The 25,751-nt window shown below is 45.2% G+C and overlaps 1 protein-coding gene across 2 annotated transcripts in view; it reads right to left on the bottom strand.

Annotated features, from left to right (window-relative positions):
* The window catches only part of DAAM2 (dishevelled associated activator of morphogenesis 2), a 114,250-nt gene extending 89,837 nt beyond the window's left edge, over window positions 1–24,413 (bottom strand). The window contains exon 1 of one of the 2 annotated variants that reach the window (XM_054558772.2): window positions 24,263–24,413. The gene's annotated coding sequence lies outside the window, so the exon portion shown is untranslated. The remainder of the gene's footprint in view (window positions 1–24,262) is intronic. The other variant, XM_002816853.6, reaches the window with a different exon arrangement.
* Window positions 24,414–25,751: the final 1,338 nt, after the last annotated feature.

Below are 25,751 nucleotides of genomic sequence, written 5' to 3'. Positions count from 1 at the left end.
CGTCACAAAGTGTTGATGATTCTCCTTGGAAATCAAGGGTGATCCAGAGGCTGCTGGGACTCCTCCATACCTTTCTTCTCAATGAATAAATCCAGGCCCCTGAACTTAAATACAGAGATAAAGTGTGGGGTAGAATAAGATATAATGGACTTGAACTATTACAGGAACTATTTAGCTTAGACCAGCAGCTCTCAAAACTGGGGGTGGCTACTCATCACACCCCCTGCTCCCAGAGACATTTGGCAATGTCTGGAGAAGTTTTGTGGTTCTCGTAACTAGTAAATGTTACTGAGATCTACTGGGTAGAGGCTAGGGGTGTTAATAAGCCTCCTATAATACAAAAGATAGCCCCCCACAACCAAGAATTATGTGGCCTAGTATCAAGGTTGAGAACCTGTGGTTGCGATCAAATCCCTAGTTATGAGGGTGTGAAGGTTTAGAACAAGAGCAGGAGGAACATTTATAGAGCAATATGCCCCATTGCAGAAAAATATATTGCAGTCAAACTGTGGGACCTCAGATCAGCAGTATCAGCATTACCTGTGAACATGTTAGAAATGCACAGCCTTGGGCTCTGCCCCAGACTCCTGGATCAAATTCTTTCTCAAGTATTTATTAGAAAAAATACAACATGTGATTCATATACCTATAGAGAAAAACCAAAACTGACTATCACTAAAGCATCCTGAGAGGTAGCACAGTTCATGTCAGTAGGAAAAATAAGTCTTCATTGCTACTCTCTTCTCCCTATGAGGGAGGAATCCAGCATGAGAATCAGGGTAGAAGGTCCATTCTTTAGAAGTTGTCTTTGGATTTGCAAAGTGAACTGAGGAGCAAAGTTGAGGAGTGGGGCTGGAGAGTAAAGACAGCTGAATTATTCAACATAATAAAGAGGGGGACCTGTTTGAGTGAGTTGCTGGTGAGCACCAAGGGAGGGAGGAGGAAGACCAAATGATGTAACCTTTGGCCAATCTATTTTAGAATAAGCTTATCCAGTATTCAATTCTAAATTGTTGTAATACAAATACCCTTGGTCTCCCCAGACCTCCTTAAAGTTCACCGCATTCATGAAGCCTTGTGTAAATAGTGTGTGTGTGTGTGTGTGTGTGTGTAAACCAGGGGTATGGGAGTAATTCCACATCTGGGTCAACACAGTGCAGAAGAGTTCGTGGTTTGCATGAAACCAATGAGAGTTAATGTTTCCTGTGAGCTAACTATGTGCAAGGCACTGTTTAAGTATTTAATACTAAACAGACACAGTCTCACTGAATGCTCACAGCTGCCCTATGGGGAATACCACTGTTATTTCATATTAGGGATAAGAGGTCTGCAGCAGAGGGAATTTATGCCACTCGCTCAGGGACACCCATACAATGAGTGAGCCTTAGAGACAGAACTGAAATCTCAGCAGTCTGGCTGCAGAGTTCAAGTTAATTTCTGGGCCACCATGCTTGTCACCTAGGGGTAGTTAATAATCTTAGCGAATTCAATGGAAATAGGAACTCAGAGCCAGAGGTGATGTGAAAAATATAAGCCACCACCACTTATTTTGGAATCTCCAGACCAGCAGTTCCCAGGCTTCAGTGTGCACCAGGATCACCACTTGAGCTTGGTAAGACACAAACTGCTGGGCTGCACCCCTAGAGCTTGATCCAGAAGCCTTGGGCAGAGCCCAGGGATGTGCATTTCTAACAAGTTCACCGGTGATTCTGATACTGCTGGTCTAAGGTCCCACAATTTGAGAACCACTGCCCTCTGTTTGTGGCAGTGAGATTCAGCTAATTTATTCTGAATCTCAAAGACAGGGCTCCTCGGGTGACATCTGGTCACAATATCAATGACTTAGTGGCTCTGAATTGAATCAGGCTAATACTGAAGGGAATGGAGGAGGAGAGGGATGAGTATCCAGTGGAATTCAACCTGGAAAACTTCCTGGAGGAAGAGCCACGTGGTGAGAACAGATGCTGAGGTTACTTATTTCCTCAAATCTTCTTGATACACACTCCATACAGCAGGGCTCGGGCATTTGAGTTCCATAGAAATGGTGGGAGGGCACCCCTTGTTCTTTGGTGAGTCAATCCAGAAAGGCTTAGCAGAAAGTGAGGAATCGGGAGACATTCTCTTCCATGGAACTAGAAGCTGCCTAGGACAGTGGTTAGGAGAAAGATGAACACGTTTGAATTGCAGCTCTGCTGCTGTGCCACATGGATCTTACTCCAGGTCCTTAGCTGTTCTAAACTTTAGTTTCCAAATCTGTAAAACAGACAATCAGTTGTGTGTGAAGTGCTCACCACAGTGCTCACTCAACGCCAACGCCAACCCCAACAAAGGCATCAGAGCTCCATCTGTGGCCAGAGAAACCAAGCCAAGGTCAAAGGGAAGGCTGGCTTTGTTACTGCTCCCAACCACATAGGAGCTGGGAGGTTGAGGTTTAGATGCTCTTCATCTTCTATCATTTAAAACAGGGCATCCAATCTTTTGGCTTCCCTGGGCCACACTGGAAGAAGAAGAATTGTCTTGGGCCACACATAAAATACACTAGCACTAACGATAGCTGATGAGAAAAAAAAGAGAAAAAGAAAAATTTAAAAAAAATGAAACCTTGCAAAAATCTCATAACGTTTTAAGAAATTTTATGAATTTTTGTTGGCCCTCATTCAAAGCCATCCTGGGCCGCATGCAGCCCATGGGCCACGGGTTGAACAAGCTTGATTTAAAAGATCCTCCATCCCACAGGGTATCAGCTGGTCTTTTAGGGCCCCTTTTCCCCAGTTCTCAGTTTCCTCTCTACCAAACAGTGGCCATGACCCTTTTCCACACCTCACTGGACTTATCTCCTCATTTACAAAGTTGGTAATACTAAGCAGAGGATAAAACCACAATACAAAACTGTCTAACATCTGCACATATAACATGTACTCAACCATGCTTTTACAATGTATGTGGAGAGAAAAGACTGGAAACATTAATTGCCAAATGTTAAGTAAACTGGGAAGGCAGATTCTCCAAGTGTGGTTTGTGGCCAGGTGGGAAGCTGCGAGAAAGCGGGCAGAGGAACAGAAAGATCAAAGTCTCTTTTCAGTGCCCCGTGATGGGCTCATAAACTAATTTTATTTTTGTCTTCTGCTTCTATGTATTTTGTATAACAAATCCATGTTTCTTTTATAATAAAGGAGAGAAATTTTTTTTTAAAAAAAAGCAACTTCATATCCTCCTAAAGCTTTTCTTGATTATAACCCACTCCACACGCACTCTGCTCACTCAGCTCACGTGCTTCCTCTTGGCGCCTGTCCTGTTCCTGGCCTATGAATTTGCATAACACAGCCATAAGAGGTTGCTTTCTAAATGCTTTCGAGCAGATTTCCTATTCATTTACCTTAGATCTTCTGGTAAGCTGAGCTGCCCCAAAGTGGAGGGAGATGCTTCCTCCTAGTGGAAGAGCAGCCAGACTCATTGTCTATGATTCACCCCCACCCCAAAAACTCACTAGAGGGCTCTTCATACAGTAAGTGGTCCATGCCAAAAGGAACTGCAAAGAAAGTGGCCTGTAGGTGAGGAGAACTGTGTACACATACACACACACACACACACACACACACACACACACAATCTGCCTCTTCTTTCCTTCTCTCTCCAGAGGAAAATGTCATCCGGTTAGTGCCCTCAGATGAACTGGGAAGGCAAGCTCCCCGGTTGTGGTTTGTGAGGGGTGGGTGGCTGGGGAGGGGAGGTGTCAGGGAGAGCCAATCCACTTCCATCTGGCACTGAAATCTACACTTATTTTCCTGGACTGGACTACGATCCCCCTTCCCAATGTGAGGAATTGTGCTTTCTTGGTGACACACACTTTCCCCCAAGAATGCTTGGCTTTTCAATGAGGAATTCTTGTATATTTGGGATTCTTGGAAACAGGACAAAGACTAATGAATTGCTGGCTCTATCCTAGGTTTGGAAACCCTCTAGAACTCACAGGAGCTGGAGGAGGACAGAGGCAGGCAGGAAAAGGGAGTTGAGGGTGTGTTTGCAACAGAGGGGAGGGTGGCAGGATTGAGATGTCAGATTAAATTGTTCGAGTTACAGGCACTCCAAAAGCTACCTGCTGACCCCACAGTCAGAGGTCACCATCTACACTAAGAATAGAAGGCTGACAGGGGCAGGGTGTGGAGGCAGGGGATACTGAGTGTTTGTGGAGGCTAGAGAGTTATAACAAAGCAGAATTCAGGTATAGTCGATTGTCAAGTACATCATGAAGTGAAATGGTTGAGGTACGGCACAGAAAGCACGGGTCTTAGGGTCAGGCACACCTTACTTGGAATCCCCTCTGTGCCACAAACTAGATGTGCAACTTCAGGCAAGTTGACTAAATTCTCAGAACCTCAGTTTCCTCTTCTATAAAATAGGATAATACCTACTTTGCAAAGCTGTTAGAATGAGATGTGTTGAAATGTGCAAGGGCTTAGCCCAGTGTCTGGCACCTAGTGGGCCCTCCATACATGGTAGGTATTATTTAGAGAATTTGAATTTGAAGAGTAGGAGTGTATAAAGCCCTTCATAGGAGAACAGCTGCAGAAGGTCTGACCGCTGTGGGTCTGGCCAGCAAGTGGGAAGACCTAGCTCCCGGGGTCCGCAGCAACTAGGCTTATATTCCCCTCCTAACACGCTCTTTGGGGGCCTTTGTTAGTTCTGGCAGGTTTGGGCTATGCACCCTGCCCTATGCCCCGGATACAAATCCTCTGTAGCCTCAGTGCTTAAGTCCAAGGAGTAAATGTCCAGGTCATCAGAATGAAATCACAGAGGGTCTACAGGGGCCCTGCATCCTCAGTTCCCTCAATTATCAGGAAGGGGACTGGCTTCTCAGTAAACATTAGGCAAACCATCCAACCCTGGTGTCTAAGGAGCTCCATGAGTTCTCAAGCCATCCTGGAGAAAGACAGGGGCAGAGTTCCTGCCAACCTCCTCAGATCCCCCCACCAACATCCCCTGCCAAGAGCTCTAGTAACCTGGGCAAACAGACCATGGCCCCCAGGGTGTTCTCAGCCTAACAGAGAAGGCCAAACTCAGACATAAAAGACTTCAGAATACAGAAAAACAAGGGAGAAAGAAAACAGTTTTCTTTCAAAGGAGCTTATATGCAGAGGGATCATGAGGTGATTTAAGGAATCCACATTCCATGGGGTAAATCCAGGCAGACGTTCCAGACAGGAGGGTGCCAGGTGGGGTTGCCATTTGGTGTTGCCCACGAGCTCTCCCCAAAAGTCCCCTCCTTTACTCTGTGGCCTGCCTGAAGGAGAATGGGCACTTTGTCCTGAAATAGTCAATGTACGCAACCCCTCCATCGCAGGGATGCTCAGGGTGGCTCTAGTTACAACAATAAGGGTTTAACAACTGGAGTGCTTGCAATGGCGAAGACAGAGAAAGAAAACAAAACAACATCCACATGAGGTTTTCATTTTCTTTAGCCACGTGAGAATGGCCCTGAAGATCCAGCTATAAATACCCAGCTGCCATTGCCACAAGATGGAAAATCACACACACACACACACACACACACACACACACACACACTCCCTTCAGTTTACACGCTTACAAATGCAAATCAAAGTTTCTAAGAATATCTGCCTTGAGAAGAGACAATGCTGGACCCCTTGTGCTAAATGCCTTGTCAGGAGGCCTCCTCAAACATATCTGAGGACTTGGCAAGGAGCGTTCCCACAGCCATCATCACGGTGGAATGAGGAGCTGCCTCCACAACACCCAGGCCAAGCAAGCCAAAGCCCACCAGTGGCCACAAACTGGGCTGAGGGGAAGGGTTTTAGATCCCTTCCCTTAGGGTGTAATAAAGAACAGCCTGCTTTACCCAGGACATTTTAGATTGGGTTCCCTAGAAGCAGAGCCTCGGACAGGATGGGTGTATGTGTGATTTGGTGAAACTGAGCTCTCAGGAAGAACCAGAAAGGGAATGAAGGAAATAGGAAAAGGCAGGGGAGGGATCTGGGAAAGAATGTGGTTTCGGGTGAGGTCTAACTTCAGCCTCATGCTGTGAGGAACTCTGAAGGGTGACTTGGACCGAGACACATTTGTCCCCCTAAGGGGCAAGGAAATGGGGCTTTTCCCCTTTCCTAGTGAGTCACTGGTCACAGGATACAGGGGAGAGGTGGGCTGGGGTGGGGCAGGTGGGTGTAACTTCCAGGTACCTCTGGGTAGAGGGGGATGACAACCCAAGGGCAGTCCACACAGGTGTGAACCCTTAGCTGGAGCACCCACAGCAACTGGGGATCTGGGCAGCGCACCAATAGTATTTTCTACAGACTCTGCCATACCAAGCGGCTTGTTGCTTCAAATTTGTTTTTTCTATTGATTACATAGGTTTTTGTTTGTTTTTATTTTGTTTTACCTGGGAAGATTTTAGAATCAGCCTGCTGAAGACAGAAACAAAGGTTTGATCGATGTGATACATGATGCTCATTGTTCACCTAATGTCTGGTCTCTTCTTCTTTTCTTCCTATGAATGGGTCCCTGCTTTTGTTTGCAGCAGCAACAGGCCCAATTAAAAAATGTTCAGCTTCCCCCCAGACTCCATTGCAGTTTGGGACCTCTATTCAACAGAATTTTGACGTGTATGGACAGGACTTTCAGAGAAGCTTATTAAAGAGACTGGAAGTAGCTGGCATGCACTTTTTATGCATTGTCATTTTCTTTCTTCCTGCCTGGAATGCAGATTGAAGATGGAGGTGATGCAGCCACATTGTAACCATGAGGCAATGAGCACAAAGACAAAGGTTCCATTCTAAAGAAGGCTGAAGAAGAGAGAAAGTGAGGGAGCCTGGGTCCCTGATGGCACTGTGGAACCACCCTACCAACTCTGGAGTGTGTCTGCTGAACTGGTTGTGTAAGAAAAATAAAGAACCCCAGTTGACAGAACAACTCTAGCCAGGTTTCTGTTCCATGTGGCTATAGCTGAATATAAATTCTGATACAAACCTCAAAACACTCGTTCTGTGGGGTATACCATGGAAAAAGTCCCTTTAGATAAAGTGAGAAGTGCTAGTTTAGACATCGTAAAACTAGGGTGTTTTTTGTTTTTGTTTTTTTACTGCAGTGCTTCTCTGAGCATTGTGGCTCTCTAGGGGGAAAAGTAGGGGAGATGGAAAAGGGCTACTTAAATTTCTTTAACCACAGAACTTTCTTTTTCCCTAGGACAACCATTGTGAGAACTTAGTGTTCTATCAAAGGCAGTTTGGGAAATGCTACAATAGATGACCTCTTCAGATTTCTTTCCTCCTGAACATTTCACCATTCCCCAGCTAGAAGAAACCAAGCAGATAGCCAGGTCTACAAGCAGCCCTGGCACGTGACTTTAATGAGACATGAATGAGAGCCAAAGAACTGAGGCCTGTGAGGTTGGTCAGGGAAGAGAAATGACTAAGGTAAATTAAACTCAGGGAGGTGCCAACTCCCCTGAAATTTTGGAGTGCCCACTCCCCCATTCCCTTTCTGCTAAGCCATGAGTCTGGCAGAGGCTGTGTCCCTCTGGGTCCACAGCTCCTGCCAAGTGGTCTCTCCTGCACAGCTCCAGCAGGCAGAGCTCTGGCGACGCCACTCCTTGCTCTCACACCTTCAGGTGGAGGAGCACTAACAGCTTCCTGGTGCTGCTCCTTCCTGAGTGCGTCACCATCTCTCTACTCCCACCTCTGTAAATAGCCTTCTCATTAAACTCTTATCCATCAAACCCTTTTGGGAGTGCCAACTGCTTCCTGCCTGGAGCCTGACGGAGACAACAATACACATTCTTAGAGCAACCACGCTCCCACGATTTGCTCAAACAAGTCCCAATTTCATGATTTTTGTCTTTTAATTAAGGTGAATTATACGATGTATAAATAAGCAGGATGCAGAGAGGAAAGCCACCCCCAACTTTAGTCCCCAGTGCAAGCACCATGCCAACCCGATAAGGGGTTCACTTCTGCTGAACTGAGAGTTAAGGTTCACGGACTGGGTCAAGGACAAAGGCCACATAACAAGGACAAGGGCCCTCAGGGCCAACACAGTGTATGTCACTTGGATTGGGCTCAGACCAGATTTCAAGGGAAGGAAGCTATCATAAAAAGTAAGGGACATGAAAAAGCTGAATCGACTGCATTTCAATAAGACACCAGAGAAGAAGTCAGCATGGCTTCATTGTCAAGTAAAAGAAAGTGAAGCAATTCCCAGCGGTGGGTACTTTCCCACCTCAGGCTGGGGTGTTCGCAAAAGGAACAGAGCAATGGCTGTATATGAATGAAAATCAGAAGGGAAGGAGGACTTCATGGAGACAAGGCAGTGATGGTGGAAAGAGGAAAATGCTTTCACCCTGTGGCAATGAGAAGCACTTGACATTATCTGGTCCCATGTCCTTATCAAAAGGACAGCGTGTGGTCACTTTCTAGCACTTGCAAGAAATCCCAGTAGCTCTCAAGGAAAGGATGGGAGAAAGAAGGCTCCAGCAATCTGCTGTGTGGGAATGAGCCAGAGAGTTGCTGTTTGGTTTCTATTAGGTTGGTGCAAAAGTAATTGTGGTTTTTGCCATTACTTTTACTATGTTACTATGACCCTATTTGGCATCTCCACCAGTATATCAAAATATGATCCCAACAAATCCACAAATTAGAAAAAAAAAAGTCAAAAACAGTGATTACCATGTGCACATGAGATATAGATGTTTGGAGAACAGCCTATTTGGAGATGTCACGTCTACCTGAAATTTTCCAGATGGACCTACAGCCAATAGGAGACAGCTTCCTGTTCACTCTTCAGCATAACTACTTACCAATGGTCAAGGGAGATGAACTAGGAGTCTGTGCCTTGGTTTTAATATTAGCTTTGCTTAAACCAAAAAATATTTTAGATATCTAAAAAATATAAATAATAATAAAATAGGCCTGGTGCAGTGGCTCAAGCCTATAATCCCAGCACTTTGGGAGGCCGAGGTGGGTGGGTCACTTGAGGTCAGGAGTTCGAGATCAGCTTGGCCAACATGGCAGAACCCCATCTCTAGCAAAAATACAAAAATCAGCCAAGCGTAGTTGTGCTCGCCTGTAATCCCAGCTACTCAGGAGGCTGAGGTGGGAGAATCACTTGAATCCCGGAGGTGGAGGTTGCAGTGAAAGGAGGTCATGCCATTGCACTCCTGTCTGGGTGACAGAGTGAGACTCTGTCTCAAAAATAAAATAAACATTTGTATACACACCCTTCAGTCTAAGAAATAAAATATTACAGATATAAATGGAGCCCCTACGTGCTTCTCCCCTGGTCTGCCTTACTGCCTTTCCTAGAAGGAGCCACTTCTCCGAATTTCATGGTTGTTCACAAACATAATTTTATGCTTTAATTATACATACAAATGTTTGTAAATAAAAGAGAGTATTTTTTATATGATTTTAACTTACTAGCAATGGCATCCTTCTGCAACTTACTTAATATTGTTTCCACATCATATCGTTTCTGAGATTATATGTCACTAGTATCTGTCTTTAACAATGTCTAGCACTCCTTTTTCTTTTTGCTGTGTTCTATAGTATTCCACTGTATGTATGTATCCAATTATTTAACCAGTCTTCTGGTTGATAATAGGTATATGGGTTGTTTTTTATTTCTTAAAAACCATGCTGTAGTGAATATTCCTGAACATATCTTCTTTCCATATGTATTAGACTTTGTCTGGACTTACCTAGGAGTGAAATTGCTGGGTCTTAGGGTAAGTGCATCTTCAGTTTTACCAGATAGTATCAAATTGCCCTTTGAAGTGTTCCTATCAGTTTAATTCCACCCTTAGTGAAGAGGAGTTATTTTTGGCTCCACATCCAGTATGATGAGCATGATTTTTTTTTTTTTTTTTTTTTTTGCCAATCTGATGAGTATAAAACAGAGTCTCCTTGTGATTTTAATTTATGTATTTCCCTGATTCCAAGTAAGGTTAAGCATCTTTTCGTATGTTTATGATTCTATGGCATCATTTTAATGTTAGCATTACATTTACATGCTTTAAGAAACTAAAGGATTTTTTATTTTAATTCCTCACTGGAAAACTTGCAGAGGAAAGAAAGGTTGAGGATGGAGGCAGAGGGAAGACTTCCTTTTGCATCCTGGCTATGAGACAGGGATTTTTTTTTTAATAAGCCATAATATTAGAGATAAATCACATGAAGCAGAAATTCCAGCCATTCCTGGGCAATGTGGGGAATGCATTTTTTAGACCTTGTTGTCATTGTCTAGGAGCAGTTCTGAATGATTTCATCATACCCTTCACCTGCAAGGCACATAGCTCTATGGGTATAGCAGATAGGCTGGAGGAATCAAAGGAACCATTTGTCCATCTTCCTACTGCAAGAAGCACCATATATTGACCATATCAACAGATGAAATGGCTCCTCTAATAACATACCTGGAAGGAGACTCCACAATGTCCTTCTACTCCCAAATACTCTTAAATGAGAAAGAGGCATCCTAAGGTATTTTTCTAGTATCTTTTACATCCTGAGCAAGATGGACTTGTTTAATTTCCATCCACTTTGAGCATCTCCCTCTTATAGCAATAATCTTCACTTCTAGATCCTTCCCCCATGACATTGCTGAGTACCTTGAGGACTCATCTATATGTCCCCTATCTCTGGCTCAAGGATGGTGGCAAAATAGATCAACTAGTTTAGAAATGCTTGAGAGTAAGGACCACATGTTATTCAACTTCAAAGTTTCAGGAGGCATTTGATTTATGTTTCTTAAGGGAAGGAAATTCTTCCACATTGAATTTTCTCTGAGCTTTAAGAACAGAGTAATGGTAGAAATAAACAAGCCAGTCTTGTTCAGGTTATAAAAGATACCTTAAAAATACCTTAGGGGCTGGGCGCGGTGGCTCACTCCTGTAATCCCAGCACTTTGGGAGGCCGAGGCGGGTGGATCACGAGGTCAGGAGATGGAGACCATCCTGGCCAACATGGTGAAACCCCATCTCTACTAAAATACAAAAAATTAGCCAGGTGTGGTGGTGGGTGCCTGTAGTCCCAGCTACTCTAGAGGCTGAGGCAGGGAAATCACTTGAACCCAGGAAGCGGAGGTTGCAGTGACCCGAGATTGCGCCACTGCACTCCAGCCTGGGCAACAGAGCGAGACTCTGTCTCAAAAAAAAAAAAAAAAAAAAAAAAAAAACTTTAGGATACTTCATTCCCATGAAACCTTCCCTGACTTCCCCCAGCTCAGAATGATCTTTCCTCATCCATGTGTTGCAGTAACACCATATAGTATAATACTTAGCGTTCCAATGGAAAGAAAACTATGTGGCAAATAATAATAAATATTTATGGAGTACATACTATGTTCCAGGCACTGTTCTAAGTATTTTACATATATTAATTTTATCCTCATTTGGGAGTAGGTATCATTACCATCACCATTTTACAGATAAGGAAACTGAGGCTTGGTTTCCAAGACTACACTCCTAGCAAGTGGTGAAATTTGAATTTAAGTCCCACTAGTTTGACTCCCGGAATCTGCACTAGAAATCACTGTGCTATACCAAAACTTCTCCTGGAAACACACAAGCCCTTAGATGCTTCTTGCTGTTGTTCTGGTGAAAATGCAGCTGTGGGCTTAATAAGAAAGTAATTATCCTTTGCATCCTTATCTTGGAAACCCACATCAAATCCTTAAGGCCTTAGAGGAATTTGCTAATTCCTTTCTTATTAATAAAAATTCCCAGTCACAGGGGTTTGCCTCATATGCAATCAACCTCGCTTTAACAGACTGGAGCTCTGGAGGTGGGTGGGAATTTTGCTCACCAGAATTCACTCCACAACACCTGACTCAGCACACAGTGTCTCATACCAGGCAGCTTCCCAGATATTTGTTGAATGACCACAAGCATTAACAAATAAGACTTACACAGCACTTTGCAGTGTGCCAAGGACTTTTCATATACTTTACGCCATTCCGGCTCACTTCAGTCTGGTACCACCAGTGTTACTGTCATTTCCATTTCACACATGACTAAAACTGAGGCTCAGAAATGCTCAGAAGCTCATCTAAGGCGGTGCAGCTAATTAGTGGAAGGCTGGAATTCAAACCTAAGTCCTGACACCAAGTCCCATGATACCACATCTTTTGTTACTAATTAAGTTGATCCCTTTTATTCTTTGTCCTCTGTATGTGTATGTGCGCATGCATGCATACACACACAGAGAGAGAGAGAGAGAGAGAGAGAACTGATCACTCTTTCTGGACCAGTGGAATAGGCATCAGCTCAGAAAAAAAGGAAAGAATCTAAACCAAGTTCTTGTTTATGGACTATGAATGAATGAGTTAGCTAGTGACTGAGTAAATGAATATACACATGGATAATTGATACATACAGTCAACAAGTATCCCCTGAGCGCTAACTCTGTGTCTGCCACCAGACACTGCAAACACTGCAGTGACTTAGGCAGAGTCCTAGCCTTCTAGGAGTATCAAATCTGTTGACAGAAGAGTCTCAATAGCAACTAAATCTGAGAAAAGAAGCTCACCTTGTCAGAGCCCCATTTGAACAGGAAATGGTATGGAAAGGGGAAGAAAAAAGCCAGGCTCCGCCAGACTCTTCCCATAAACAGAGGAGGCTGGGGAGGATGCCACATCAGGCCAAACTCCAGACAGTGCTCTGAGAGAGTTAAAAATAACCCACACAGCCCCACTGACCAGGACAGCAATGCCCACAGACTTCCAGAGGGTTAGCATTGTCCCAGGCTGCCCAGGACAGTCTCAGTCTGTGACTATTCCCTCCAGTGTCCCATCCAGTTAATGCCCCTTTCACTCTTGAGAGTCCTGGTTTAGAAAGTAAATTATATGGTCGCCTTTGCCTTCCAGGAAATTCATGACTCTCCAGCAGCCCCTGGGCAGGAAAACAATTTGGCTTCCCAAGGTCACTGAGTTGCTTATGTCTGCTCCTCTTTACAGGACTTCTCCTCACAGCCCCCACCCCACAGCCTGCACAGGTTCTAGGGAGACAGCACCCAAGTCTGTGTCTGTGTTTCCTTCCAGTGTTAGCACTGAGGCTAAAGTGAGTCACCATGGGATCCAATACGCATGAGCTTCAGATTCAGGCATCCCTGTTTTATATCCTAACCCTGCCAGTTTCTGCTTCTAACATCTTAGGCAAGTCACTCAAGTTTCCTCATCTGAGCCTCAGTCTCGTCATCTGTGAAAACGGAGTGATACTCCCACTCCCCACCTGATGGGACTGCTGTGAGGATTTGGTCAAACAGTGTAAGTGAAAATGCCTGGCACACTGCCTGCTTCTTAGAAGACTGGCTACCCCAGCAGACTTTCTAGAACATGTGAACTCTCAGCTAGAAAGAACCTGGGAGCTGTGAACGTCTCAGGAACCCCCATATATCACTGTCAAGCCTCTGCACTATTGAGTTGGAACAGCTTCTTCATCTGTCAAGAGTATGCAAAACATGGCAGAACTCCTTTATAAAACTTTGGCCATACCTCCTAAAGCTGGACATATGCATGCTGAATGCTCTCGCAGTTCTACTCCCAGGAATATACCAAGAGAAATGCATTCATGTGTTCACCTAAAAGCGCACAAATGTTCACAGCAAGGCTACTCACAACAGTCCCAGACTTGACACCACCCAAATGCCCATCGACAGAAAAATGGAAAAAGTGTGTTATATTCACATAATGGACTACTACACAACAATGAGAATGATCTACACAACGACAAAATGCTGAGCAAATGAAGCCTACACAAATAAGCACCCACTGTATGATTCCATTTATATGAAGTGCAGCAAAAGGCAAAACTAATCTATGATGCTAGAAGTCAGGATCACGGAAGGGTAGTAACCAGAGACGGACACGAGGGGGCTTCTTGGGCAGGGCTGGGGTGGTGGATATTCAGTTTATGGAAATATATTGAGCTACATCCTCAAAAATTGTGTATTTTTTCTGATTTATGTTGGGCTTCAATAAAAAGTTAAGACAAAATAAAAATTTTTAATGGAGAGTACATTTCTTTCTTTGGTAGAGAGTTGAGTGGACCAGGTAGGCAGTAGACAGCAAAAGGCAATGGGATGTATTATTTAATAAATGTTTGTTGAGCCCTAACTCTGTGCCAGACACTGTGCAGGATGCTGGGGAAACAGCTAATGAGATGCGGTCTCTGTTCTCTACTATCTTCACCACCATCACCACCATCATCATCTTCATCCTCACTAACATTTCTTAGTGCTTACTATGTGCCATACATGATTTCAAGGGCTTTTTTTTCTTCTTTTTTTTTAACCAAGTAATGTATTAACTTTACCTCCAAAACAATCTGCTTTGCAGATGAGGAAACTACGGCACAGAGAGATAAAATAACTTGTGCAAGGTCACACAACTAGCAAGAAGTGGAGCCAGAATCAGAATCCAGGCCATCTGAATCCAGGGCCTGTGCTCTGAAAAACAGCCTTATGCTGCCTCTAACAGTTAAGAAACCTGGTCTGTTTATCAGCTGTCAGCTTCAGCTTCCATTTAGGCAGCCACAGACATCAATAACATTACCTCTGTTCAGGGCAGCGAGGATGGTAACTTATTGACTTTGTGTCTTGGAAGGGCCGAGCAGTTCCTAACTGTATCTCTGGGCAGCTGCTAGTGCAATGCTTCCTGGTGGGGAACAGTCTGATTAATACACTGACAGAGATTACAAAAGAAATAGAGAGTTATAATGGCTTGATCCTTCTGCAGCCCAAAGTCCACAGAAACTCTGAATCTGTTTCAAAATAACTTCAGAGCTGCCTCTGGCACTGTGAAAATATTGACGTATCTCCCCACTGACCTGGAATCACTTTCTCCCCTCCCTGCCCTGGTCAAGAGAACTTGGAGGCAGGGGGCTCTGGTGTCTGGGAGGAAACAAGGAAGGGAGTGTTGACACTGACCCCCCGGGAATGTGGTCAGACATGAGCTGTGAGTCTGGATCCCAGAGTCTGGCAGATCAAGCATTCATCATACAGGCAAGCTCTGCTTTGGCATTCAGGGTGGACAACGGGTGTACATAACCTGAAAGGCGGAATGTTCAAAGCACAGCACCAAAGACCGCCTGTGCTTGGGACAAAGGAGCAAGAAACAAACACCCATAGGGAGGAATCAGATTTGGCAGACAGCCATGCAGTCATGACATGAATAAGCACGCAGGCAGGATGGCGGCTCCCAGTGGGCCAGCAGGGTCCCTTGGGACCACCCCCTTCATACTGCAGAAGCACAGGTGAGGTAGAGAGGAATTCCCAAAAGTCAACTTGTCCAGCCCTTTGTCTCCAGGCAGGTTGGCAACAAGGCCATCTCATTATGCTTCCACCCAGATACATCCACACCCCTCAGATTAGCATGGGGTTGGGGAACAAAAGCCAATTTGCCAATAAAAGTCAAGACATTCACTCAGTCTGCCCAGTTTTGCCACAACTCTATTTGTAGAGAAATCAGTTGAGGGTCACCTAAAAACCACACAAAGCACAGGGGGAAAAATGTACTTTTTCATATCCTGACATAGCTACCAACAATTACCTAGAAAATAATGGACTCCTCTAAAACAATTTCATATAAAATTGCTAAAACTTGTAGCATTTTTCCAGGTGCTGTGCTAGGAACTTAACATGCATCTTCCCATTTAATTGTCTCAACAACCCCATGAGGAAGGAAATGTTATTATCTCCATCTGACAGATAAGAAAACTGAAGCCCAGACAAGGTTCATAACTTGTTGGGCAAGTTATTAAATGGCAAAGTAGGTAGGGTTTCTTCTTGGGAGGCAGACTCTGGGATGGAGTACAGTGGGCAGCAGGCTTGTTAGGAAGGGCTCCTCGATTCAAGTCCTCCAGGCAGGAGGGCTAGTTGGAGGCAGCACTGGGTAGAGGGAGAAATGGAGCTGTGATGTAGCCTCAGCTAAGGCCTCAGCCAAACCCACAGGGAGCCCTGAAGCTGGCACGCCCGTTAGAATTGTCCCACATTGCGGCAGAGGGGCCAGGTAGTCACAGCTCCCCACCACCATTGGTTTCAGGGTGACCCAGGAGAGGAGCATGGGCAGGAGTGCCTGACACAGCAAGTCTCTTTAGCCGGGGCTGTTCCAAAAAGGCTAACCACGTCCAGCACTCCCTGCAGCTGGGGACTCAGTACTCAAGAGGGTCAGAGAGCACAGTCCAGTGTCCACTACACAGGGATGTGGACCCAGCCAGGCGAGTTAAGTGCAGGGCCCACATGCTTGGCCATTATACTATGCTACCTGATTTGCTCCATCAAAACTGTTCTCCAATCTCATTGATCAGCCTACTATGTTTCCTGCATATTCAGTAATTAAGGAGCTCCAAGGAGGTAAGCCTAACTCTGATAAGCAGGGAGGGCAGTCATAGGGGCCTGATGCTTGATAGCTACCCCAGACCCAGGAGACAGGAGGAGGCCATGCACACCAGGCAGTCACACCCCAGGGTGGTCAGCAGGCTGTGTACATCCATCACGCAGCCTGAAAGCCAAAGCAAAGCTTGCCTGGGTGATGGATGATGCTTGATCTGGCAGCTCAGGGACCCAAACCAGTGATCATCCAGAATGAAACCACACTTAATAGCTGACTGATGACAAAATGAACACCTCACCAGGAACAATGTGATCCCAAATATGTAAAGCTGTGTAAGTCTAGGCATAAAGAAGTCAGAAAAAATAAAAATGAGTTACATCCAGTGTAGGGATAACCTTGACATATGGTCAAGGGAAAGAAAAGTATGCTACAGAGTAACATGTACTATAAGATTCCCTTTCAGTGAAAAATACTCAGGCAAAACACCTCCATCCTGTAGACACCAGTAGGTATTTGTATGGACAAATGAAGTTACAGCAGGATATATTACTAGGCTATTAACATTAATTACCAGGGTGTAGAGGGGGGTGAATACATTTCTACTTGTCTTTATGTATCTTTGCATGATATTAATTCACTTGCTTAAGCAAGAAAGAATTACCTTCATAATATGGAAAAATCAAATGAAGAATATATTTTAAAAAATGACCTGCCTAGTGTCATGTGCATAGTGGAGCATATAGATAAATAGTATTTCATTTCCTCTCCTCCTGCCCCTCTTAGGAGGCAGCTCCCAATCGTTCATTTGGGGAGGATCAAAAGAAATATTTAACTCAAGGTGAAGAGTTTTCTGTGCCCTCCCCTTCACCATCAGAATAGAACTTCATTTTTACCTTATTCCACACACAATATGCATCTGCCACCAAAACAAGTCTGCCACTAAAGTCTATAAAAATTATGCAACACATTCTGTAGTCAAACAGCAAAACTGTGCATTATTTGTTTGCTATTATTTGTGGCCATATTTCTATTACAGTGCTAACGAAAGAGCCAAATCCCAATTCTCCTGGCACATACCAAACCAACTCCCAATTATCTTGGCACATATCCATGAAAAGCCTAAAGAAGACAAAACCCGACTTTTCACCACATCTGCTGACAAGAAATCAAAGAGTTGGTTTTAAGTTTCTTCCATCTTTCCCTGTCTCTGGCTACCCCCTAGAAGTGTTGTGGAGGGCAGGAGCCACCAAACAGTGGGGAGATGAGAACACAAAGTATCCACATAGTTGATAAACTGGGTAGCTCCTGTCCCTCTGGTTATGGAGATTAGCTCTTGCAAGCCCATCACACCTGGGCAAGTCCTACTCATTCCTCAAACTCAGACATGATTGCCTTGGATTAAGGGCCTAATTGACATGGTTTAGCTTACAGGCGTCGATTCTACAATGCAATTTGACTTTTATGAGCTGCAAACATGTAGAAAGCATGAAGGAGACTTGGTCCTTCCTCGACGGTAATGCAATGTGTTCAATGTGATGACAGAGTTGTGTGCCAGGTTCACGAAAATAAGGAGGAAAAGGGGGATGGAATGAGCCTTGCAGAGGGAATTTGAGAAAAAAAAGGGACACCTGAGCAGGCCTTGGAGGATGAGTAGATCAGGAAGACCAGGACTGAGGAAAGGACTTCCAGGTAAAAAGAACTATGTATACAGGTGCACTGTTCTAGAGACTAGATTTGGTGCAATAAAACTTAAGTTAACCCTTGAGGACTGATGTGGATTGCTGGTCGACACAGCAATTGGTCATACAAAAGCAGCTCACTCACACCTCCTGGGGCCTGATCTGTGTTGTCTTAAAAGGACACCGTTTATCTCAGAAACCTCACATTAGTGTTTCTTCACACAAACTTACTGCCTATTTTTTCCTACTTCATCCCTTGATCTACCTTGTGATATTGGATTTAGATTTTGACTTTTGCCTAGTTTATTCTCTATGTGGCTGATTGCTAGTAACTACAGCAACCACCATAGCTATAGCTAATGTTACTCTCTGCCAGGGGCTGACAACCCTCACAGTCATCCTATGAGGGAGGTATTTTATTATCATCCCCACTTTTCAGATGAGAAAACTGAGAATCAGAAAGGTGAAATAATTTGCAGGCTCTTTAATAGGTAAGTGTTCCAGGAATCATACATAGGTTTATCTGATTCTAGAACCCATATTCTTAACGACCATGCAGTAATGACCTTCCCTAAGCTACTATACTTGCTCTGTCATGTCTGGGATCCAGAGCAGGAGCCAGCAAATCTTTTCTGTGAAATGCTAGATGGTAAATGTTTTCAGCTTTGTAGGCCATGCAGTCTCTGTCACATCTACTCAACTCTGCCATTGCAGCACGAAAGCAGCCATAGGCAAAGCACAAATGAACAGACATGGCTGTGTTCCAATAAAACTTTATCTATAAAACAAGATGACAAGCTGGGTTTCACTTTTGAAATTGACAACTTCTAATCTATGGTATCTTGTTCATTTGTTCATCTACCCAATGTTTATTGAGCACTTACCTTGTAGCTGGCACTCTCCTAGGCTCCAGGGATACAGGGAGAACTATACGAAGTCTGCACCCTCATACGGCTTAAATCTAGCAAAGTCTTGGCTGTTTCTTTTTCCCATGCCTGGTATCGTGGGTCCTAACTTTGGTGCTTTTCACTCCTCTTAGACCAGTGATTCTCAGCTTAGACTTCAGATCACCTGGGAAGCTTACAGAACTATGGACACCTAGGTTCCATTCCCAGGGAGTCTAATTAAACTGATCTGGGGTGGGCCCAAGTATTGATACTTTTACAAGCTCCCCCAAGTGGTTCTAATTATAAATGTGCAGCCAGTGTTGAGACCCACTGCTTGGGGAACAGTTTGTTTTCTGTTTATTCCACTTACTTAATGTGTGAAATATGGTAAGTTTTTTAAGTCCTCAGAATTTGGGCTGTGAAATGTGGTTAATACCAATCTCATACGATTGTCAATGATGTTTAAATGAGACAATGTACCTTTCAAATGGTACAATGTTATATAAATTTAAAGTACTGCTGTCATTGTGACATCATTATTAGATTTTAATGTTAGGTACTGCCTCAATGATTTCTTTCCTCAGTTTTGACCTTGATTCTCAGGACAGTGTTTGAGCTTTTTAAACAAGCTCTATGGAGAGCTCACTAAATAGCCCAAATTCATGGGTGAGTGAGCTAGTGGCCTTTCCTTTATTCCAATAGAGGGTCACATGGGGCTGCCATTTGCTTGGCATGGGGAGCACTATTCTGTGCGCCACTTTTGTATAAAGGGTCTCCATCTCCAGGCTATCTGACCTCTGAGCACAGTTGTTAATCCTTGAATAAGTGGCTTATTTACTTTGACCTGTGGAAAAATGTCTAAACCCATGTACTTTCATGAACTTAGAACTGGAGAGGGGAATGGCATTAACATTTTACTGAGCAGTTTGCTAGCTTCTTCCCATGTATCATTCCATTTCATTTTCAGAACATCCCTGGGGAATGAGAATAGTTATTGTTCTCATTTAACAGATAAAGAAGACTCAGAGAGGTTAGCAAGCTTGTGACCTGGTGGTGCCAGAACTCAAATCTATGTCTGCTTGATTCTAAAGCTCTTCCTTGGAACCATAGGACGTACCACAAATAATTCAGCTCCTCTTTGGCCAGGATTGAAAGAGACATCAAACTGCCTAAAGTTCATTTTTTTACAGGTTCTTTTTTTTTTTGGAGGGTGAACTCAGAAAGAAACCCATAACACCTATTAATAACCATAGTCTGATAAGTCTTGGCCAGTGCTAGCATAACGCTGCACAGGTTCCAAGAACAGGCACTTACTTCCTCCCCCCACAGCATCTTGACTGTGCAGTTTTAGAACCTCATAATGAAACAAAAAAACAAACCAAAAAATGTGGAGAGAGTTGGAGAAATAGATGCTGCCAAGAGCGAGGAATTCACTGACCCCCGCTCTGGGCCATCTCAAGAGAAGTTGGCCACTGGTTGAACATCTTAAAAGCTTAAAAGTCATCCCAGGCCATGGTTAAAGAGGGAGCTTGAACAAAACAAAAACAAATGTGATCTTCAAAGTCTTAAATGTCAACTTGAAGGATAACTTACAAGCTTTGAGATGGGCCAAGAGGACCTGCAGCTGCTCTCTAACATCAGATGCTCCTTTGTTCCTTTGGAGTAGTCACTCCCTTGGATAATGTATCAATCAGGGTTCGGGGGGCAGCCTCCCACCCCATACCCACTGGAGATGTTTGCAATGACTAAAGCTTTCATTCTTTACAATCCATCAGATTCCCCCATTACTCTGACCTGAGCACCCTTGACAAGGATTGGCTGCCTACCCGCTCTCTGACCTCAGGCTTGTCCTTCAAGATTCAATTGGTCCTTGACCCTCCTGCCCTACCTCCACCTCCCTACCTTTCCCCTCCCCACCATACTTATACAACCTGCTCTTCTATCCTTCTCCCTCCCTAAAGAGCACAAACACAAGAGTGATTTCTAGGCCAGACATCCAGGATCCCTGGTTTCTTCTCCCACCCCTCAGGATAATGGACCAGGGATGCTCATGGAAAATCTTCACTGGTCATCTTTTCTAGAGGAAGGAAGTAAGGGTGAGCAGAGCCCTAGAAACTCCACCCACTGGCCTTCAATCATGGAAAATATGTAGCTAGATTTGGGGAGAGGTTCTTTCCAAGCAATACTGGCTCGTGATGGCTGAAAACCTGAAAAATAAAAATACCGCACTCCCTTTATTAAGGGTCTTACAACATTCTGAGCTCTGTTCTTAGTTCTTGTGCATAAATGTTTTCATAATAACCTGGGGAGGGAAATACTATCCTTATTTTACAGATGAGGAAGCTGAAGCTCAGAAGGAATAAGTCATGTAGCCCAGGTTACTAATTCATATTTAGGTCACAGTTCTCTCTCTCCAGGCAGCTGATCAGAAATCTGCACTCTTTCCATTGTTGTCAGGCTGCCTCTGAAGTCCAGGGCTGAATGACACAGGATCCTTGACACAGAGTTGAGATCTAGAGGGTCATCTGCTATCAAAGCCAAGGATATCCTTCAACTTGTTCTTTCTGCCAGCTGTGTTTGCCCTCTGGACCTTCAAGGATGTCTTGGAATGCATCCCATCTAATTAATCTAATCTCAAAGATGACCAAAGAGCTGGCCAGAAGATTGAACTGACAGAATGAGCCATGAGAAGGCTTCAATGTCAGCCTAGGCATCCATGGCCTGGGAATTCATCCTAGCCATAGTGAAATGTCTCCTAGTACAAGCCCAGAAGCATCAGCACTCCACTGATCCCACACGCAGCACTCCCAGAAACCCCACATGTAGAAAGAGTTGAAAGCCCAGTTCTTGCCCCTCACCTGTCCCTGAGGAGTTGTATGCTGGGATAAGAGTATTTCTGGGAATCCTGCTCCGAGGGGTCCCTTCTGTCCCTGGGTAGTCTTCTATGTTTAAATAATGGAAATGAATGAAATCATTTAAACTTGTTACTTCCATTGGCTCTACTAAAATCAAATAAGAAAGCCTCATCTTTCATTATCTCTATGCCTTCTCTACTGCCTGTACTTACCCTTTATCTTCATTCTTTACACCTGGATCCAAGGCTATTTAGTAATGGGGAGTTTAACCTGTTTTGCATCAAAAACTTTGGAGACAGTCGGGAAAGAAGACTGGGGAGAGAACATGTTCTCACAGCAAGCAGTAGTATTTCAACTTCCTCCACGCTCACCAAAAACAAAATCATTTACTGGCCTTCCTATTGGTCCTGCCTGCACAGCCTCCACCTTCTTGAGCCCCTGACTCTCTAAGTTCTAATGCCCAGGAGAATGTTCTCTCCTCTTTTTGTCCTGATGGGGGCACGAGTATTCCCTCAGCATCCGAGGCGCTGGAGGAAAAGCTCTGAAAACTCAGCTGGGAGTTAGGAGCAAGAGTTTGCAACTACCAGGGAGCAAGACAATAATAGCACAGTTGTTTGCATAAAGGAAGAAATGGGGGTTAGATGCAGTTCCCAGCACAGATGAAGAAATAGACCATTTATCTTCCCATGCCTAAGGCCATGGCCATCACCACACAGTCACGTATGTGTAAATACACGCAGGCATGTGCATCTCATGGGGACCAGTGACTCCTGTTTACATGCACCCTTGTTTACGTTGTCTATGGGATGATTTCCTCCCCCTTCATTACACTTCAGTCGACAACGTACTCCTGAAGTTAAATGAGTCTGTTTCTGACATTGCTGCCTGCTCCATCTTTTATGGAACGTCCCTGGGGGTCAATTTATATAATTTCTAAAATCCTTCCTGAATCTTAACTTCCTGTGGGTCTGTTTTTACATCCAGATTTCCTCCCTGTCCCTTCATTCTCTCATTTTTCTAGCACAGAGGGAGAGTCCAGTAATCTTCCTCCCACCCAGACACTGTAGGTTGGCTCTATTGCAAAATACAAAACCAGAGACCTGGCTAGCTCAAAGCTGAAAATTCAGGCTGTCTGTGGTCACTCCTTTGTGGAACCCAGCTATTGACAGGCAGTGCCTGGCACTGTGCTACTCAGGGATGATGGATCCATACAGCCCCACTGCTACTTTTTTCCCCTACTCACCGTAGAGCACACTTTCCGCCCTAGGCCCTAGGGAAAATCCATCCCCCGCTTCAGTTGGCTTTGCAAAGAAACTCAGGAAACTAACACCAAACTCAGAAGGGGGAAAACACAAGACTTTGAACTTTTTAAAGATGGGAAGCTGCTTTCATTCCCACGTGGGCATCAAGGAAAACCTATGGGGACTCTTTTCCGGAGAGGTGTGATTTTCCTCTAACCCTCTGAGAAACGTTCCAAATCCACTCCAAAACTGTGGAGAAGTGGCCGAGGCAGAGAGAGAAGAGTTAAATCAAGCCCAGACCTCAGCAATCTGTGTTCAATTTTGATAAAAATCTCTCTCCCTCTCCCCCACCGCCCCCCTTCCTCCACCCCACAGCTCAGACACGTCTCTTTATGTTAGGAGCTTGCATCTTGTTTGGGGCACCACACGCGGCACTCCCAGAGAACCTGGCACGTACCTCACCGTGGCCATGTGGCAGAACCATCCATCCCACTCCCAAGCTACGGCTGGACACAGGGCCACAGCGTCCTGGCCATCACCACCACCTCTCCCTCTTCTTTCTCATTCTCTTCACAAAATTACCTGCCGCCAGACCAAGTCCCTCATTCCCCGGTTAAGTCAGAGTCCCGACGCCTGGTAAAGTCAGGGCATGAGGTTGGTTTGCGACCGCAGGTGCTGAGAGCCCCAGAGTCCGGGGACCCCTTTCCTGAGATGCCCCTTCCCCCGCCCAGGGTCCCACTGCCACTGAGAACAAGAACTTCACGGCTGCCCTGCCCGCTGGCCAGAGGCCAGGCCTGCAAGTGGGAGCTGGGGGCTTGTGAAGACTTCAGCCCAGCCGAGTGAAGGTTCAAGCTGAACCCGGAAAAGCCACCACCAAAAAGTTGTCAGTTTTGCGGGGGTATCTTCTGTGTTTGTCCACTTGTGACAACCAACAGTCAGGTTTCAAAGCCGCAAGAAAACATTTTTAAAAAGTTTTCCAAAGACATTTCCTATGTCCAGATGTGCCACTACAGACACACGCAATCACACTCATACACACACACACAACTCACACACAGAGAGGCCCTGGGAGCCCACTCCGGGGTCGGCGGCTCCTGCAAACACTTTGGAGAAACAAAACCGCCAGCCTGCAGAGCCGCTGCCTCCCCAAGCCCCGCGGGGCATGCTAAAGAAAGCAGAGGGGAGAGAAATGTAGGAGCCCAGCGGAGAGGGCTCCCCGCGGCCCCGGCCCCAAGACGGGGAGCGCCAGGGCCGGCCGCACTTACTCCGAGGACCCCAGGGCGCCCGCGCTCCCGCAGCCCGAGGTCCGACGCCGCCGCCCACGCTCCGCTCGCTCCTGCGTGCTCCGCGCTATCCCCGGGAAGCCGCGGCTGCCGCCCCTCCAGGCCCGGCCTCGCGCCCGTCCGCCCGCCCCGCTCTGACGTCAGGCGTCTTGGAGCGGGATATTTATGGCAAGGATACTCTGAATTTTCCCTAGGTAGAGTTCTGATTGCAGTTTCTTGGGATTTGTAATTTTCACACTTTCAGACCGAACGGAGGCGGGGGGAGGGCGCCGCCGGCAGGGCGAGGCGTACAATGAGGGTAGCTGTTCCCTACTTTGGCAGGGAGCCTTCTCAGGGCCCCTTCTGTTTTGGAAACATGGAAGGGTCAAGGAGGCAAAAGTGGCCACCTGGGCAGCGGGTTTCTCCCCGGCTCCTCCTCTGGGCTACGGGCAAAAGGTCTGGTCTGAGGCCGGCTCGGAGGTGGAGGTCCTGGTGCCAAGGAATCCCCTGTCCCTCCCCAAAGTGTCCCTGCACTGGACAGTGTGTCCCAAGGGGTGCTGGGCAAGACGGGAGCGAAATCAGGCAAAACAGAACAGCTAATTAGGAGCCCTGGTCCACACCCTAACAACTTTTCCATTTCTTTTTTGGGAGTGTATATATATTTTTTTAAGTTTATTTTTATTAAATTATGTTCCACACTCCGTGCCTCTGTATAGCTTTTCCAATTCAGTGCCAGTCAATTCATCTTACTTCATTGCTTATATGCATAGTTTGAGCAGTTTACAATAGCTCTTATTCATACTTTTAAAATTTGCTTTTAGTTTTTTTTTTTCTTTTTTTTTTAATGTGATTGTGGTCTGTCTCCTTGACTGAACTAGAGATTGCTTTGGTCAAGAGCAATTGTCCTCTCTGGGACTGGCAACACCCTCACGGGGAGTATTTGATCTCTGTTTCCTATTTTCCCCAGCTCCCTCTGCAAGCAAATGGTGCCCCCACTGGGTGATGACCTGTATAGAGTTTTCTGGGTGTTCCGTGGTTGTTCTGGGTTAGTAGTTGTCTGTTTCTCCACCTAGCCAAAGGGGCTTAGGGAAATGGCTTGGTTTAAGGGCCACCCTTCCAGAGGAAAAAAGAGAATGTAATGCATGATCTTCCAGAGGGGGGAAAAAAAAAAAAGAGAACGTAATGTGTTATCCTTCATGGTTCCCAAGGATTGGAGAATGAAATGAACTTAAAATGATACACGTGAGATGCAAAATACTTATATGGTTAGACAACATAAGTGTTTAGGTATTCATCTCGCCATGAATGGGAGGGGGCACGGATAACTGCAAATCATCATTAAAACACAACTATAGTGAACTTTCCATTAGCCCAAACTGGTAGAGGTGGGGTTGTGTTTTAACCACAGTTACAGTGCAGCAGGGACTCAAGGACTTGGAATGTGTTTACCTCTTTGGCAGCAGCTGGTTAGAGCTGATTGCCAGAAGGAGCC

The sequence above is a fragment of the Pongo abelii genome, chromosome 5, assembly GCF_028885655.2.
Source record: "Pongo abelii isolate AG06213 chromosome 5, NHGRI_mPonAbe1-v2.0_pri, whole genome shotgun sequence".
NCBI lineage: Eukaryota > Metazoa > Chordata > Mammalia > Primates > Hominidae > Pongo > Pongo abelii.
Note: the sequence above shows the minus strand (reverse complement) of the source record. Positions and strands in the feature narration are given on the sequence as shown.